Here is a 16,017-nt window from a genome sequence, read left to right as displayed (position 1 = left end):
CCTGCAACATTCCTCAACCCCTGCAACCCTCGCCTCTCAGGATCACCGCTTGTGCCCGATGGTTTTTAGTATTTACCCTAACCTCCTGCTTCTGAAGTTCTTTCTCTCTCTTTCTTCGGTGTTGTAAGAGTTTCTTGTATCTACTCTTTTTCTCTCTTCGATATTGGGGATTTTGTATTTCTTTATGTTAAATTTATGTGAGAGAGGACTAGCTATGGTCTGTTATTATTTGTTTGTAATATAGAGCCCGTGGGTATACATTTGGGATCAACTATTTGTTTTTTGCAAAAAAGCAGGCAACAACAACCCTCCACTCCATGAATCTTAATCTTTGTACTTTTTCACACAAAACCAGGGAACAACAACCCTCCACTCCGTGAATCTTAATCTTTGTACTTTTTCACACAAAACCAGGCAACAACAACCCTCTTCTCCATGAATCTTAATCTTTGTACTTGTATAACCATGGGTTTGTGGAAATATTGTATTCCACGAAAAGCGTTGTGTCAAAGTCCGGGTGAAACCAATTTGCAAAATAATTGCAGCCAGATGCAGCTCAGAAGCCGCATGATACATTGGGATTTCACTCCTGCAATTGATCCTAAAAAACCATGGCAAAGGTTCCTATCACTGATGATGTTTAACAACTCCAGGTGCAACATCTTCATGACGTTTTGTCATGTTTATTTGATTTGTCAATGAATGGTTTAGGATCTGCCGTTAAGCGTTTTTTGGATTTTAATATTAGTCAAAGACTTTGTGGATCTCAAAAATATGAAAGGTGTTTATTTGATTTGATGTTCTTGTGAAACACCATTCCATTTTTAAGAGAATCCAAGAGCACGCGACAGACCCTAGACACAATGTAGGACTCACACCAAACACCATATTCTTTTAGAAGATTCTAAGGTCCTCGTTGATCATTTCCATCACTATCAATTAGACACATTGTAGGACTCGCCCCAAACACCATATTCGTTTAGAAGATTCTAAGGTCCTCATTGATCATTTCCATCACTATAAATTAAGGGAAGCCATCAAAATTGAGAAGAGAATGAGTACTCTTAATACGAACAATGGATGGAAGATGAGCAATTCGTGGGTCCCTTCCATTTATTCCTAAGCCCTTGGTTTTTCTTCCCTCCTTTGTTTCGTTCTCCTCTCTTGGTTTGCCCATCTGTATGGGTTTGTATTTGTCCATGGTCTCCTTTCTTTTCTTTTATATGTTTTGATTTTTAATTATATTGTGAAATTTGTTTTTATTATTGAATTTATGGGTTTTATTAATATTTTTAGTATATATTATTTCCTCTTTCTTAATATAAAAATATAGCTTTTAATCAAACAATTATTTAATATTAATATAATTTTAATATATAGAGTTATAAATGGTTATAAAATATTACTAATTGTAAAAAATGCTGGATAAATAAAAATAAAAATTAAACAAATTAAAATTAAATTTATAAGTAATTACTTAAATAAATTATTTATTTTAATTATTTATTTGGATCCTATTAGCCTTGTGGGAAAACGGTCCAAAAATGGATCCAAGTATGCCCTTTTAGAGTCTCCAAATTTGCTCAAAATCACGCCAAAGGATCCAAGTATGCCCCAAAAGTCTTCAAAATCCTCTTAAGAATCATTCAAAGACGAAATGGTCGTAGGAGGAAAGCCCTTGGAAGGGCGGAAATACACTATTAGGAGGCTCAAAACACTATAAAACAATGAAAAACCATTATCACAAGCTTAAATTGGGCATCACACAGCAGTCGTTAGATCTGGCCAATCAACGGCTTAGATCTAAGAGGTAAATCACATATCGGTCAGGCAGAGGGGACAATCTAATCGCAGGCGCATGACACCGCCGATCAGCGATCGCCGATGATCAGATCAGCAGGGAGCATATGTTCTGTTATATTCTGGACCGGTGAACGAGCGACGCATGATTGCGATTTATCGCATCGCAATATCGCTATCAGCGCCAACCAAGGGGTGGGGCCTAAGCACAGGCATATGTACGACCCGATGGGTTGGACCTGACAGAATTATATGCAATAGTTGATAAGTTTTTAAGTCAGTGTGAAGGCCTACTTTTTATGTATTTTGTTGTTTAAACAAAATACAAAGGAACACATGACAACGTTGATAGCGATACAGCTTCGGGATTGACATTATATAATATTTGAAGTCCGCGGCTTGGCCATTTTTAATGCATTTTTTATATATTTTGCTATTTATCGAAATACACAAAAACCTTGGCAGCGCCGATAGCGATGAAGTCCGAACCCGATGGGTTTCAAAGTTCAAATATATACTGTTTCAGGTCCGCCAAATCCGATTTCACGTGTTTTTCAGTGTTCTTGGCGGATTTCCAAATACAAGGAAAACACACAGAATGCATACTTTTGCGAATTGCGATGGCGACTGGGGTAGACTCGAGAAAAGAATAAACCATTTTTGAAGACCTTTAAAGTCCAAAAGGACAGAGAAGGTGGGATTTAGTAGTGATGGTTGTGTTTTCTGTTTAGAGTAGAAATATACATCATTTTCAACGGAGGTCCACCACAGGGGCAGCGCTGTTCCGCCATAACAAAAGCATGCATTTTTAAATCATTGGAAGGGCCATAGCATGTTGCAGCCTGAAACAGAAAGATCAGGGAGCTTAGACGGCGCAACAGCCACACCAACAAACATTATGGAGCATCTTTGGCACAAGAAAACTCCCAAACATCGCAACAAGCCACCAAAAATATCTGAAAGCGGTTACTCTGCTGTCAGAAGTAGAAAACTCCACTCCCATGCTTGCCTAGAGGGCATTAAATCAGTTAGGAATGAATTTCACATAGATTATGACTCCAAGCATCTTAGAGCTCAAGAGCATTGTAAACAGGCTTTAAGTAACTATTCGTAAGATGTAATAAAGGTTCAACCTTTGGAGACTGTGGAGACTCTACTCCTCTAGCTTCTCAGCTGCATTCTTTAGTAACACAAGCTTCTTTTGTTGTTATATGTTCAATGTCCATTTCTCTTCTGTTATAAGCTTGCACTTGGATAGTTTATTCATGTTTCTTCTGTATCTAATGCTAGATAACTGTCATCTTATCTCTGTGTTGATAAATTAGACTTGCAAGCTTCTTTACTACCTGTAGCTAGCCATTTATATGTGTTATTATATATGCATCTGCCAGTATAGTTAGTAAGCTCATTTGCTTCCTGTAGCTAGCCATTCATATATGTTCATGTATGCAATCTGTTGGTACTGTCAGTATTCTCCATCTATCCATTAAATCTACAAACTATTGAGCATTAGTGGTCTAAATCCTTGTGTTGTTGAGGGTGTTCATGCATGTCTTGAGTGAGAATAGAGCTGAAATGGTTATCTGACTTGAGCCAAACCATCATCCATTCCAATAGTTCTTAGAACATTATTGAAGATCATATGTTACCACGCATCTCTGATATGTAACCTAGGAGAGTTTCCTGGAGTGCTAACATAATTGGCATTGTTGTCGGGGAGAGGAAACTAAAGCTTAGCTTCCCTGGGAAATGACATAGATCAAACTTTAATGATAGAAAAAGTCTGGGAACTTTTCTGGTTGGAATCATTTATCTAGCAACTCTGCTGGAGGTCGAACCTCTTGGCGACTCCACTTCATAGTTCTGGCTCAGTTTGTGAGGCATACTCGGAGAAATCCTCAAAAGCTACAAGATGAACCAGTACCTGACCCTGAAAAAATCATCAAAGAGAGAAAGGTATTGCAGAAAGGAGCATTAGGTTTAGGTAAACCTAAACAATCTCCCATATCTCTTCAATAACGGCTTGTAATAGAACAAATACATGTTGAGAGTATAGCATCTAATACTATTAGTGAAGAAAAACTCCCAGAGATTCATAAAGCTGCTTATTCTTTAGGTTCTCCTTTTGCTTTAAGCCCAAAGGAAGCCTCACCTCCTATCCATCATACTCCTTTAGTCCTGTCAGTCACTCCTCAGCCCTCTATCATTCAGACTATCAGTACTCTTTTAGCCACCATAGCTATGGCAGGTCCACAAGCACCTTCCAAAATGGAAAGAATCATAACTGCTAGGTATGGACCTCTAATGCTGCCCACTCCTTTGAATGCCATTCTTATTGGAGAATATCAGAAATATAGTCTTAAGTTCACTGGGACTGAAGGTGTTACTGCTGAAGAACATCTTGAGTCATTCTATAGCTATGCTAATAATCTGGACATTAGTAAAGATGATGTGTGGATGAGAGTCCTTATCCAAAGCCTAGATGGAGAGACTAGCAAATGGTTCAGGGAACTAACCCCAAGATCTATAGCAGATATTGAAGCTTGAGATGATGCATTCCTAAAACATTGGGGGGATAAGAAGGATCTCCTTTACTACCACACTGAGTTTGGGAACTTAAAGAGGGAAAATGATGAGCTGTTGTCTAATTTTAATAAGAGGTTTAACAGTATGTACAGCAAGATACCAGCTGAAGTAAAACCTACTACTACCTCTGCTAAATTCACCTATGCCAGTGCTTTTGATTATGATTTCTACCTACTGTTGAGAGAGAGGCAATGTGCTACTTTGGCTGACATGCATGATGCAACCTTGGAAGTAGAATCAAACATCATGGCTGCAGAGAAGCTTAAGGAAAATGTTGATAGAAGAAGACAGAGGGGTGAGTCTTCATCATCCTCTGATCCTAAGATAGATAAAATGACCAAAATGATCGAGTCATTAGCCTCTGAAATCTCTAAATTGAAGGTTGAGCAGCACCCAGGGAAAGGAATAATGCCTAATACCTTTGCCCCAAGAAATCCAAATCCAAATCCATATAGAAGAATTAATGAGCAGTTGCAAATTTTTCAAAGAAACAAAGATGCAAATGAAGACCAAAGGGTGAAGGCTCCTTTTTAGAATGAAGTCATGGAAGAAGAGAAATTTGAAGAAGATGATGAGATCCATTATCTGGAAGACAAAGGCAATGCTTCCTTTTTTACCTCAGCTGCCTATGAAAAGTCATTATGCAATGACCAGATCAGCCAAAAATTGGATGGTGAAGCTATTCTACAAACTGTAGATTAGCAAAGATATAATTTGAGGTCGAAGATAAATAATGCTAAGGAAACTCATGTTCAAAGAGTTGTTGTCCCTATAGTACAAAAAGCTAATAAGCAAAAACAAATGGCAGTTGATCCCATCATCCTCAAAGCTCCAGCTCATGAGGTAAGAGGCCTTGACAAGTCTCCTTATCCTTTCAGTTTTCAATCAGAAATTCAGAAGCTAAGAATACATATGCCCCTGATTGAACTAGTGAAGAATGAGTCCTTCAAAAGATCCATTCTTGACGCCCTTGAGCCTAAAGCCATCCAAGCCTTCACTAACTATGTAAATCCGCAAGATGATAAGCCAGTTGTTATTCTCAGCCCAATGATTGAAAATTGTGAAGATAACTCACCATCGTTCTATGTCTCCCTACGTATTCATGATAAAGTCCTTCAAAACTGCCTTCTGGACACTAGAGCTAGCCCTAATCTAATGCCCAAGGCTGTCATGGATGAGTTGGGTCTTGACATCACTAAGCCTTATCATGTCTGTTTTTTTTTTACTCTAGGAAAGTGAAATGTGTAGGATTAATCAAGGACCTAGCCATCACTTTGTCTCAGCTGCCTATGAAAATCATGATGATGGATATTGTGGTAGCAAATGTACCTCCCAAGTTTGGCATGTTACTTTCCAGAGGTCGGATCAAGAGATTAGGTGGATCATTACAAAATGATCTGTCCTATGCTCTTATCCTAGCTTTCGGAGGTGAGAGCAAGAGATTATATAGAGAAGCGTAGTTGGCTTATATAATCAGCGATGAAAAGAATCCCACCAATCATCCCATACATGTTGTTGACACTAATTTTGGAGCCTGTATCCTTCATACTGAAGAATTTCATTTGGCCTCCACGCAGCTCAAGAAACCAGTTTGCCAGATCGTTGGGGAAGAAAACCCACAGATTTGGGATATGTTTTTTGATGGGGCTTGCTCTAAAGAAGCTATAGGGGTAGGTGTAGTCCTTGTGTCCCCAACATAGGAATACATTCATTTATCTTTCAAATTAACCTTTTAGGTCACAAACAACATCGTAGAGTATGAAGCTTTGATTCTGGGCTTAAGCGTTGCTAAAGAAATGGGTATCAAAGCCCTGAAAGTGTTTGGAGATGCAAACATCATTATTCAGTAGGTAAATAAAACTTTCCAAGCTAAGCATTCAAGGCTAAAGGCATACAGAGATGAGGTATGGAGACTCAAGGATTCTTTTAATGATTTTAGCATTTCTTATATTCCAAGAATGAAGAACCAACTTGCCGACTCCCTTGCTATCTCTGCTAGCATGTTTATTCCTCCTTTGCCTCCTAAATTGACATATGAAGTTCAAGTAAAATGCAAATCGTCTCTGCTTGACAATGTCAAATATTGGAGGGTTTTTGAAGACGATGAGGAAATTAACAGGTTTATGCAAATCGTGGAAATTTTTTTTGAAACGCACATCGATCAAGAAAATGAAGCCATGGGAGAATGCAGTCAACCCAAGATAAAAGGCAAGATTGGCCAAGGAAGCATCATCCAACTGCCCAGTAATCACATACCAAAAGGATTGGTGCCTCTAGAGAAGCTTTTAGATCATAATGACGTGCCGTATAAGCCGGCAAAAATAGAGAATGAGTTTGTTGTCCGTAAACATAACATAGAGAGCCGAGCCCATCCGAAATTTATCAATCTGTCCACTCATGTGTCTTCTACCGAGAATTTTGAGTATTGCGCCCTCATGAAGCAATTCGCTAATATTTTTTCTTGGGAATACAATGATCTTAAAACTTATGACGCAGATGTCATACAGCATAAGATTCCACTGGAAAATAATAGCACCCCTTTTAAGCAGAAGCTAAGACCTATCAACCCTCTCTTATTGCCTTTGATTGAGAAAGAGATCAAGAAGCTGTTAGATGCCAAAATTATAGTGCCCATAAGGTATTCAAAGTGGATAGCCAACCTTGCGATAGTAAGAATGAAAAATGGAGAAATCAGGCTTTGTGTTAATTTCATAAATCTAAACAAGTGCACTAAAAAATATAACTACCCCCTGTCCAAGAGTCTCTAGGTATCACAGGTGTTCATCGGCCTCTCAACAGTTTCGGTACAATGGTTTCCAAGAGACCAAAGACGAGGGCACCATTTAGAGCACGCTTGGGGATGCAGTCGATCAAATGTCTATGAGCTTAACTACTCATGAAGACATCAAGTTGTTTGTAGACAAGGACATCAAGCAGTAGCATCACAATGAGAAACATCATGAACAACTGCTGAAAACAACATATCAAATGCAACGAATGGAAGAGGGGGGTTGTTAACAACACAGAGGTAGAACAAGGTTGCAAGCTCAAATAGGTTCATTGATGATGAAGGCAACTTTGGAGACTTCGGCTATGGAGTTAAGGTGCAACATGAAGATCGCGCTAAGGCGGAAGATGTAACAAAGAAGGATTTGCATGTGTTTAAACAACAACTCAAGAAGAACATGAAGTTGCGTAGACATACGAATAAGTTGCAACAGGATCAAGAACAAAGTGGGTGCAACGTGCACTCATGGATGAAACTGCACCTGGAGAAGTTAAATATTCATCCCAGTAGCTAACAAGGAGCAGACATGGTGACAGTGTGGTTGATTGCATGCAAGGGATTCAGCAGCATGCATGTCATTGTGCACACTCATGCAATCCAACCCATTCAACACACTCACCAAGGTGAAGACAAGAAGCATGTCCAACTGGAGCTGAATGGGTACTTCGGAAAGTTGATGTGCATGACCACCAACACACACTTGAAGATCAACATGGACACTATGCATCAGCGTGCTTCTGGTTCAGTTGTACCTAAGAACACCATGCACATCTTAGTAGACGAGTTGGATGAAGGGGCCAAACCAATGAACTAGTTGCAACAGAAGCAAGAATTTGCTTCAACAAGAGGTCACCATGAGATATATGCACACCATCCTAGACAACCAAGCTTGGCATAAACTCACCAGCTTCACCATCACAATCATGTCAAAGAGTTGGTATCACCAAAGCGGACTGAGTGCCAATGATGTCTTGCAAGGCTTGCTCAATCCATGTTTTTCACATGGGTACATGTGCATTGTAATGTTGGTTCATGTCAAGTGTAAGTCAAGTGTCAATAGTTGGATGTAACAGTCATAGAGTAGGTGAAGGGTCATGAGGATAGTTGAACTGTCAAAAAGGAGAATTTCAAGGGTCACCCCACCCTTTGCTATAAATAGGCCCTCACAACTCATTGTATAGGCTTTTGGTCAGCCAAGCTTCTACTGAGATTATCTCAAACAAGGCTTGGACAATATTTTAGCGTGCCTTGGCTTCTCTACTACATAGAGCTAGTACATCTCCTTAGAGGAGTAGGTGGATGTGGCTGTAATGTTCCACTATTGGGGCTAGCAGGTTTACATGGATGTATTGTATGATTGTAACTTACACTTATTTATATAATAAGAGCCAACACATTTTCATGCGTGATCCGAATTGGATCCTTAAACACTCTTAAAGTTCCCTGAACTCTATAAAACTCATACTGAAGTATCAAAGTATTATGGATGTCAAAGCTTATCAGAAATTACCTTTGAACAATGGAAATTTGTGATCAGCATGGAACAATGAGGACCCTCGGTCAAAGCGTGCAGACCGTTGGCCCATCGTGACCTCGCACTAGCACAAATTGACAAACAGGAGGTCAAATCCAAAAACAGAGGTAGTTTCTGATATGTGATTGCGTATCGTAGGGCGTCCCCCTCAGTGAAGGAATGCACCAAGCACTCGGTCACAAGGAAGAGGATAAAACCATATGGAAATCGTCGATTCCATCAGAAGGCAGGTCCCACGCTAAAACCTACAGGATATTGGAAGGGTTCGACCAAGTCTCGCCTGATGCCATACACTAGGTGACACGCATCCAGTAGATGAGAGATAAAACCAATCACATCACACGGGTAAAGGTCATGCTACTCAACTGCGTGATATGGATGGAGACCATAGGATCTGGAGGCCCTAGATCAATGGCAGAGAAGCAATCCGATGGGTGGCCAGATTCGATAGGGAAATAGGCTGAGGCGGATAAGATTTGAAATCCGGCATGACTGATGAGTTGGTAGAGGAATTAGTTTCATGGGAAATCTTGGAGCAATGGAAATAATGACCGTTCAAAGAGAATTGACACTGATTCATGAGGAAACAAGTGGCCACCTCTCTATGAAGTGTTACAGTGATGATGACATAGAGCAAGGGAATTCCACCGGATAGATGTAGGAGATCTAGAGAGCCGGGAAGCTTAAACAAATAGTTAGGGATCAAATTGGCTTTAAGCCATGAACAGATAGAGAAAGCAGGGGGAAGCATGAAAATAGAGTAGAGAAAGAGAAGCAGAAAGTCGAAAGGCAGTAAAGAAGTGAATTGCAGAGAGTACAGAAGCTAAGCTTACTTGTAGAGCAAAGGCAACATCGAGCAGACAGAGACAGAGAGATTGTGAGAGTCTGTGAACTCTATAGAAGGCTTGAGAGGTTCAAGCAACTCCTTTGTGTATACCTGTCAGGCATTGAGTACCAAATTGGACTCATACCATTGAGACCAGTGGAGGTCGAGATTCAGTTAGGGGAGTATGTGTACTCTAGAGACTTGGGGAATCCAAGTACAATCCTACTGATCATCCTTTGTTAAAGTGAGACTCAAACTGGGCTCCTTATTGTAAAAACTCTACTTTAAGACACAATAGAAGGGCCACCACTGAAGGTTGGACTAGGAGATGTAGCTCGGGAGGATTGGGTGAACTCCTTATTAAATTTGTTGTGTTTATGTGTTTGCTTACCATGTTTTGTTATTGTTTCAGTGTCTGTGTATTTCGCAATATTATCAATCTGTTGCATAAAATAGCATAGGCACACCCCAACACTTGAGTCTTTAATACTTTTATTATTTCTCTGAGGTCATTTACGGGTGACTTCAGATCAAGTGGTATCATAGCTGTAGGTTGTTAAGGTTAGAGAAGCTTGTGCTGGATTTTGTTGTTGAATGCTAACTAGATCAAAGCTTAAATTAAGAGAATGAGAGCTGGTTGAAACTAACACGAAAATTGGAAGAGTCTGTCCTAAGAAGAAAATGTCACAAGAAAGTCCCTTGGGACTAGACCCCAATTCATAGCTAGTTTCCTGGCCATGAGAGCCATGGTAGAGGAAATGTATAGGCAATTTAAGAAAGTAAAGATGAAGATTCATCACACTCCAAAGAAAAAGGAGAAGAATCTCTCCTGCATGACCACTCAAAAGGCGAAGGGAAAGAAAAAAACTTTCTCACACCTCCTAATAGCCCTGAACATAAAAAGAAGACATATTTGATTAAATTAGATGTTAAATTTGATTTACCAATATATGATGGAGAATTGAATGCATAGAAGCTAGATAATTGGATCAGACAAATTGATGTTTATTGCAGAGTGCAGAGTATCCACTCAGACAAGAGTAAGATTCAGCTGGCTAGCCTATGCCTTGGAGGCACTGCCTTGGTATGGTGGGAAGGCAGGACAAAAGCTGACATGAAGAAACATGGTAAGATTCTTTTTGTCTGGAGTAAATTTGTTCCTGCAATCAAAAATCAGTTCTATCCACTAGCTTACATGCAGCAAGCCATGATGAGCTAGAAAACTCTTCGCCAATTGAGAGGGAAAAGTGTACAAGGTTACACCCAAGAATTTAGGAAAAGAGATTTGATTCTATGAATCTATTTAGACTCACGTGAGACTTTGTTAAAGTACATAGGTGGTCTACATAGCTACATGAGGCACACTATCCTCATGTTTAATCCCACTAGTATAGATGAGGTATCTGTTCAAGTTACGCATCTAGAAGCTAGAGGAAGGAATGGGAACTCAGAAGTTGGAGGATCATCCAAGCCCATTACAAGCAAGAATAAGGAGAAAATGAAAGAGAAATGGAAAGAGAGGAAGGCAAACACTGCACAAAAAATCAAGTCTTCATGCACTCACCGTAAGAAGGATGGGAATGATGATGAGCACTGTTAGATTCTGCATCCAGAGATGAGACCTAAGAAGTTTGAGGGCAATAAGAAGAAGACTCTTGCAGCTATTGAGAAATATTTGGGGTCAGACTCAGGGGATGAAACAACCATTGCAGCCATAGGTATAAAAGGTAAAAATTCTGAAGCATCTACTAGTAATTTTGTACAATATGCTAATAATGAAGAAAAGGAGAGAAAAAGACATGAGCTTTTCCATATTTGAGTTATTTACAAACATCAAAAGATTGATACTTTGTTTGATAGTGGCTCACAAATAAATTTAATTTCTGAAGCAATTGTAAAGAAGTTGGGATTACTCACTACAACTCACAAGAAACCATACCCATTAGGTTGGTTAAGTGATAAAGCACAACTACAAGTGACTAGACAATGTAAACTTAAGTTTTCTTTTGGGACTCTTGCAGCTACTTAGAAATATTAGGGGTAGGACTCAGGAGATGAAACAACCATTGCAGCCATAGGTATAAAAGGTAAAAATTCTGAAGCATCTACTAGTAATTCTGCACAATAAACTAATAATGAAGAAAATGAGAGAAAAAGACATGAGATTTTCCATATTTGAGATATTTCCAAACATCAAAAGGTTGATACTTTGTTTTATAGTGGCTCACAAGTAAATTTATCTTCTGAAGCAATTGTAAAGAAGTTTGGATTACTCACTACAACTCACAAGAAACCATACCCATTAGGCTGGTTAAGTGATAAAGCACAACTACAAATGACTAGACAATGTAAACTTAAGTTTTCTTTTGGGTCAGCGTTTGTAGATGAGGTTGAGTTAGATATAGTTCCTTTGGATATATGTCGAATTTTTTTGGGAAGTCCCTACTTGTATGATAGAAAAGCTATTTTCTATAGAGTTGAGAACAAGTATCTCCTCATTAAAGATGGAATCGAATATATTGTAAGAGCTCATAAGCTCAAGAATAATTATACTCTCATAAACTCAGGGCAAATGAAATGAATTGTAAATTCATGAAAACAATTTTTATTGATGGTTGTAAAGGAAAAGAAACCTGATAAAACCAATGTATTTGAGGGCTATGATGCTAAAGAGCAAGTTGATTTAGAAAAGTTGTTTCAGAATATGATATCTTGTTTCAAGATCTTAAAGGTCTGCCACCCAAAAGGGAAATAGTGCATGATATTAATTTCTAGCAAGATGCTCCATTGACTAAGATTAGAATGTACAGGTTGTTCACTTTAGAGAATGTAGAAATCAAGAATCAGGTGCAGGAGTTGCTCGAGAAGGGGTTCATCAGACCTAGCACATCACCATGTGGGTCTCCCATCATTTTGGTGAAAAATAAAGATGGCTTGTGGAGAATGTGCATTGATTACCGAGCACTGAATAAAAAAACAATCAAAAATCATCATCCCCTTCCTCACATAGATGATCTATTAGATTAGTTAAAGGAAGTTGTTTATTTTTCCAAGTTAGGCTTGCATAGTGGATATCATTAGGTCAGAGGTGCAGAACAAGATGCATGGAAGACTACTTTCAAAACAAAGCAGGGATTGTATGAGTGGCTGGTTATGACTTTTGGCTTAACTAATTCTCTAGCTACTTTCATGAGAATAATGAATGATGTACTCAGACCTTTTCTTGATGATTTTGTTATTGTATATCTGGATGACATTCTTCTATCTAGAAAAACATGGGAAGAACATTTAAAGCATATTAACCAGACACTAGATGTTTTGAAAAGAGAAAAACTTTATGTTAAATTCTCAAAATGTGAATTTGGAAAAACATCTTTGAATTATTTGGGACATATAGTAGGGGGTGGTGAATTGAAGATAGATCCCTCTAAGGTGGCAATCATTGTAAACTGGCCTAAACCCAAATCTGCTACAGAATTTAGAAGCTTCTTATGAGCAACACAATATTGGAGAAAGTTCATTTCTAACTTTTCCTTAATTGCAGCTCCCTTATATGCGTTAATAGGATTGAACAAGGTGTTTCAGTCGGGAGGAAAACAACAGAAAGCCTTCGACATCTTGAAAGAAAAGATTAGTATGACACAAGTACTAGCACTACCCGATCTTCAAAGACCATTTGAGATCCAAATGGATACCAGTGACTACGCCATGGGAGTAGTGTTGATACAACACGGTAAACCCATATGTTATCATTCTAAGACATTTAATTCTGCAGTAATTAACTATCCCACATATGATAAAGAATTGTATGCATTAGCACAGAGTGTGAAAAAGTTGAAACATTACTTAATGGGAAAAGAGACAGTTATACATACTGATCATCAACCACTTCAATATCTACACTCTCAAACTAAGTTGCAGCAATCAAGACACTATATATGGATGGGTTTTCTACAACAGTTTCATTTAGTCATTAAATATAAAAAGGGCATACACAATAAAGTTGCAGATATGTTATCCAGACCAATTATAAATGCATGTACTATACTTAAGCATAACTTAGTATTGCATGAGAGCTACATTGAACAATATGCTGAGGATATAGATTTTAAAGATGTATATGCAACTTTAACTCAAGGCAGATGAGTAGAAGAATTGGATTATCACATTAAGAACCAACTATTGTATCATTGTGGGAAGCTCTGCATTCCACAAACTGAAAGAGTAAAGATAATTTGAGAAGCACACACTTCTTTAATATCAGGCCACTTTGGGGTAAGTAAAATGGTTGCACAGCTATAAAGATTTTGTTATTGGCCAAAAATGAATGAGATAGTTTCTAGATATGTAAGAGGGTGTACCATGTGTGCTAAAAGCAAGCCTAAAAATAGAAAACTAGGCTTGCACACTCCACTACCAGTTCCTTCTCATCCTTGGGAAAGTGTTTCCATGGACTTTGTTGGAGGAATCCCTAAATCTAGGAAAGGTCATGACTATTTATATGTTGTTGTGGATAGGTTCAGTAAAATGTGTATTTTTCTACCTTGTAATAAATAGATTACAGTTGAACAAACTGCAAAGTTGTTCTTTCAGCATGTATGGGTGCATTTTGGATTACCCACTTCCATTGTATCTAATCAAGACACTCAATTTGTTGGGAAGTTTTGGTCAAGACTGTGGGAACCGATGGACACCAAATTGAAGAAAAGTACAACGTTTCATCCACAAACAGATGGCCAGATAGAAGTGGTCAACAAGACAATGATCTAGTTGCTCAGGGGCTATTGTGGCAAGCATCCATACTTTGCGATGAACATTTTTGTTATGTGGAACATGGTTACAACCGAGCAAAACATTCTTCTACACAGTGATCTACTTTTGAGACCTGTTTTGGTTTCACACCAAGGTATCCCTTGGATTTTTTCTTTTGTAAAGACATAACAGTTGATGGACACAGTGATGTGTACAAGGAAACCAAGTTCATTGAAAAAATCCAAGAGATTCACTAGGCAGTACAGGAATATCTGGAAAAGAGCCAAGCCAAATACAAGGCAAGGCATGACAAGCATTGGATGTAGCATAGTTTCCAAGTTGGTGATCAAGTCTGGTTGTATATCAACATAGACAGAATGCAAGGTGAATGTAAAAAGCTAAAGCCAATAAAGTGTGGACCTTTCAAAATAATTGAGAAAATTGTTGAGAACGCTTTTAGCCTTCATTTACCATCTTACATGCACATCTACTCAGTGGTTATTTCAAATAACTTAACACTATTTGAACCTTCATTAATTGAAGATCCCTAAGAGTAGAGTCAATTGCCTTCTATTGATGATCTGTTACTTGAATATCTCAATGAATGGCAGGAAGACATAGTTCTGGACAGGAAGGTGAGGACGACATGCAGGGGAGATGTTGAGTACCTCAAGATTGGACTCAAAGGTTCAAAGCCAAGTGGTGCAAAATTGATGGAGATTGGACAAGTGAGACAACTATACCCTCACTTAGTCGATGCTTGAAAACCAACTTTTGGTGGTCCAAAAGCTTTTTCAGTGGGAAGGCCGTGATCCTAATTGGATCCTTAAAAACTCTTAAAGTTGCCTAAACTTTGTAAAATTCATACCGAAGTATCAAAGTATTATGGATGTTGAAGCTTGTCAGAAATTACCTCTGAACAATGGTAATTTGTTGTTAGCACGGAACAATGAGGACCCTCGGTCAAAGCACACAGACCGTTGGCCCATGGCGACTGCGCACTAGCACAAATTGACAAACAGGAGGTTAAATCCAAAAACAGAGGCAGTTTCTGATATTCTAAAGTGCTAATCGCCTATCGCAGGGCATCCCCCTCAGTGAAAGAAAGCCCCAAGCACTTGGTCACCAGGAAAAGCATTAAACTATACAGAAATCGTCGATTCCGTCAAAAGCCAGCTCCTGCACTAAAACCGACAGGATATCAGAAGGGCTTCAAGCGGTAAATGGGTTCGACTGAGTCCCACCCGATGCCATACACTAGGTGACACGTGTCTAGCGGATGAGAGAGAAAATCGCTCACATCTTATCGGTAAAGGTCATGCTACTCAACCGCGCGATATGGACGGAGAACGTAGGTTCTGGAAGCCCCAGATCAATGAGAGAGAAGCAATCTGATGGGTGATAGGATTCGATAGGGAAATAAGCTGAGGTGGATTAGAATTGAGATCTAGCATGACTGATGAGTTGGCATAGGAATTAGTTTCAGGGGAAATCTTGGAGCAATGGATATAATGACCTTTCAAAGAGAATTAACACTCAGTTCATGAGGAAACAAGTGGCCACCTCTCTGTGAAGCATTATAGTGATGATGACGCAAAGCAGCGGAATTCCAGCGGACATAGGTAGGAGATCCAGAGAGCTGGGAAGCAGAAACAAACAATTAGGAAGCAGATTAGCTTTAAGCCACTATTGAGGAACAAAGTCCCCTAGGCTCTTGTGTCAATACCCTAG

The 16,017-nt window shown here is 38.9% G+C and overlaps 1 protein-coding gene across 5 annotated transcripts in view; it reads right to left on the bottom strand.

Annotated features, from left to right (window-relative positions):
* LOC149148004 (ras-related protein RABH1e-like) overlaps positions 1-16,017 on the bottom strand; it is a 479,517-nt gene that overhangs the window by 336,690 nt on the left and 126,810 nt on the right. The window lies entirely within an intron of this gene.

The sequence above is a fragment of the Pinus tabuliformis genome, chromosome 9 (genome assembly GCF_031772625.1).
Source record: "Pinus tabuliformis cultivar Carrire ecotype Pingquan chromosome 9, CPIR1, whole genome shotgun sequence".
Lineage (NCBI taxonomy): Eukaryota > Viridiplantae > Streptophyta > Pinopsida > Pinales > Pinaceae > Pinus > Pinus tabuliformis.
Note: the sequence above shows the minus strand (reverse complement) of the source record. Positions and strands in the feature narration are given on the sequence as shown.